Source organism: Rattus norvegicus, chromosome 5 (assembly GCF_021556685.1).
Source record: "Rattus norvegicus strain SHRSP/BbbUtx chromosome 5, alternate assembly SHRSP_T2T, whole genome shotgun sequence".
Lineage (NCBI taxonomy): Eukaryota > Metazoa > Chordata > Mammalia > Rodentia > Muridae > Rattus > Rattus norvegicus.
Window position 1 is genome coordinate 80437986 of NC_141538.1, and position 3769 is coordinate 80441754.

The window sequence follows — 3769 nt, forward strand, 5'->3', positions numbered from 1 at the left end:
CATCACTCACTGATTTCATGTAGAAAACGTGCCTCTAATAAAGCATTAAGTAATTGAAATCAATTGTAAACCACAAGCCACACATTGGCTATCAGTATATGATTTGAAGGCTTGATTTAAAAAGTGGCTAAAGCACGGAATTTAATAATGTACTGAAGCAACAGAAACTCAAGAGAATAAACAAGTGATCCAATCATACATGTAGCCTTTTCATTAGATGAACCACCTATAAATACAGTAAGCACATTTCCTATGGGTTGTATGCACAAATATACAGGAAGTACAAAAGCATGCAAAGAGTAAAATTATCAATTTTGCCTGAAAAATTTGTATATGTAATAGGCCAAATATCAGGCCAAATATTTTGTAATAACCAATTAACTGTTGTTTGGAATAAGATATGTTTTATCAGCTTTCTTTTTAAAATACTTCCATGACTCTAGTCCACAACTCTGTATTAACACAGCTGAAGCTTTATCTCCAATGTGCATAACAAAGACCTAAGTCCTCTGGTAAGGTGAGGTACTTAGCCAATTAACATATCCTTAGAAGCTTGAAATTAGTTTCAAATATTCTTTTCTGGAGTAGTGCAACAGCTACTCCCCAAATATTAAAGCTCATTTTGAGAGCAAAGGTTTGTAGTAAAAATTTCCATATACACTGAAAGATTTAAAGTTCTAACTTTTTACATTGAAGAAGCGACAAAATTACATAATATAAGGCTGTTAGCCATTCTTAATGATATCACTTTATGGGCTCTCCAAAACTATAAGCAAGCTCACGGAATGAAAACTCAAAATCAATCCTCTAAATCTATCTTGAAATGGCAGTTGGAGTAAACATTCTGGCTGTAATGTTCTCACAAGTTCTAAAACCTCATCAATCTTTCATAAATCTTGTAACAATCTCTACCTGTTTGATTTTTTCTTAATTAAAAATAAGTTTGAGTTAGTCAATGTAACACTGGCAATCCTTAATCACAATCTTTAAGTTCTCTTTGTAACACTAGAGCATAACCACAAGGTCACCTGAGTTCTGAGTACATGACTAGGCAGCTGTCCTTGGGGTAGTGGAATTAGCATCAAAATACAGATAGCTTTAGGGCAAACCACAACTTTGGAAAGCAAAACTCGACCTCCAACAAACTAGTACAAAGTTTGACTGCCAATTCCTATATATGAACGCACGATGGTGTAGTCTCCAGTACCTCAACAAAGAGACATTGTCCTAAATTCTTTTAGAAGCCTGGTTTCTAGGATAAGAATTCCATAAAAATACTATCTCAATTTAGACCTGTTTCCCTGGGTGGGCTCATGCCACATGTTGTCTAGAATGTCTCCATACAAATTACCAGTTTTATGTCAACTTTCTGCTACCAATATTACACCTTTTTAACCACATCTAATAACTAAAAAGGCCAACAATCTATGACCAAGGCAAGTAGAGCATATTTACACATTTAAAACCAATCAGAAACAAAATTGAAGTGGCTACACATATCTTTAATATTTAGACCTAACACCATTTTTACCTTTTTAGCTATGATTTTAAGAGAAGCACCTTGTCACCTGTTGAGTCAAATAATAAGTCAGGGATATCTCTAAGAGAAACAGCTGTCAGCTCTTGTATCAAAGAAGCTGAGAAGCTGCTGGCGCCTTTAATATCAGCTCGTGCAGACGCTTAGCTCCTGGGCAGCTTCTCCAGCTGACCCAGACTCCTGGCTGCAGGTGTAGGGCTCTAAAGGCCTGATTGAAACTGTTTTTTATTCAATTGTTCCTTTTTGAAACGAGTTAAAACCAAATCAAGGTGTGAACAACCAGCAGATAAAGTTTTTACCATTTTTTCTTTTGAACATGAAACATAAAACATTTAAACAACAAGAAGCAAGAACCACAGACATAAACTGACAGACATGGGGACATCCTGGTGCACCAAGGACAGACAATAGACAAAGAGGGAAAAAAACCAGATGGTGTTCATGGTGACTATCCACTCGAGTGGAGTCGATATGGACGATGGATTGTCTCAATTCCTGGACTAGTCCATCAACGTGTTGAAACCCAATTCCTATAAGATATTGAGATATATTATCTGACCAGCACGACTGACATTCGCCAATGGTATGGAAGTGAAACACAACCCTGAATATTTTCACTCACAACCCAATTACATTAACTCCATCAAGCTGTGCATGGGCATTGAGATGTTCTTTTGTTTGATTCTCCTGAATAAATTTTCAGCGGTCTGCCTCTATCAAGTCTAATCAGTATGACTCTGCAAAGCTTCCAGAACCTAATCACGCCTTTTACAAGCACAAAGACATAGTTTTTCTACCAAAATACTGTGTTCCTTTTATCTCCTTTTCTTTTCGTTTTTTTCTTCAGAGACCTTTTCTCCCTCCAACATACTTTCTTGTTGTTCTGTAAGGACCCTCTGACCTGTCCTAACGGCTGTAACGGCTTCCCACACAAAGAAAAAAATACACAAAATTACCTGCCTTGTCCACGAAGGATCCATAACTTTTGGTTTCTTCACAGTGGCTCTCCACCTAGGCCCATATCTTTCTTCTTCATAGCGAGCTGCCTCATCTTCTAAATCCTCTTCCTCAGAGGAGCCAAGCTCGTCTGTTTCTGAACTATCAAGCCCCAAAACCTCTAACTCCATTACCAGATAAAGGCTTTTTTTCGGGGTTTTCTCCTCCTTTGCCTGTTTGTTTAATTTAATCTTAGCAGGGAGGCCCCCTTTTTTATTCAGGTTCCCTTTGTCTTCGGGGACCCCGTTTTTGCAGGGGTCCCTCCCTCAGTAGCTGAGGTGGCCACTGTCCCCGGGGCGTCCTTTCCCCGTTCTAGCACCTCTGACGGTGGTAAGACCGCAGAGGGGCCTGGTGCTTGAGATCGATCAGTATCATTTTTTCATTGCAACCTTTCACTACGCTCCGTTTCTGACATGCTTTCCTGAATTTCGTCCAGGGTCTCTTGGCCTGCCGCTATTATAGGACGAAAAATGTCTTTACCTAAACAATCCTTAACCATCTGCCAAATTCCTAACGTTCCCGGCCTCAGACTATCATGTAATAGAGGCCTCAACATCACCCTCAGCAGAAGGAGAAAGATACGTTAGGTCAAGACCAAACAATTCGGAAATTATCATGTCTCTCGGAGCTTACCTCAATTCTTGCCGCTTCTGGATTCTCTCCCTGGACGGAGGACTCCCTCTCGGCACCTGGCGATGGTGTGGCTTTTTTTATCCCAGGTTCTCGGCACCAGATGTCCTGCGCGCGACTTCTCGCCAGCAAGAAAACACGCGGGGACATACGGATCCTTGCAGCAGCCAAAACTTTTATTCAATCATAAGGAGAGCCCCTTGCGCCTGCATGGCATGGCTTATATACACCCTAGCACGGTGCATCCACACCTGATTGGCCGCTTACCCATGATCTCATTAGGCACGCCCCAGAGTGGGAAAAGACCTGGCACAAAGGCATTCTTGCACATGCACACACAGTCAACATCCTGAAAGGAAGTCAGCTGGCGCAGCGGAGGCCAGCGCCATCTTGTAATGGCAGAAGCTATCCTGGCCTTCCACGTGGGGCACAGTGGAAGCCAGCGCCATCTTGTGGTGGCAAATGTTAAAGCAGCACTCTACACCAAAGAACTTTTCTAAACAGGTCAACTTACCTTATATCCTTTCCTTTTTACTGCCTCTGGTGGGTGGTGGGTTACAAGGAAGGATAAAGTGTTTAAAAACCATCATTAAAAATAGGATTTGA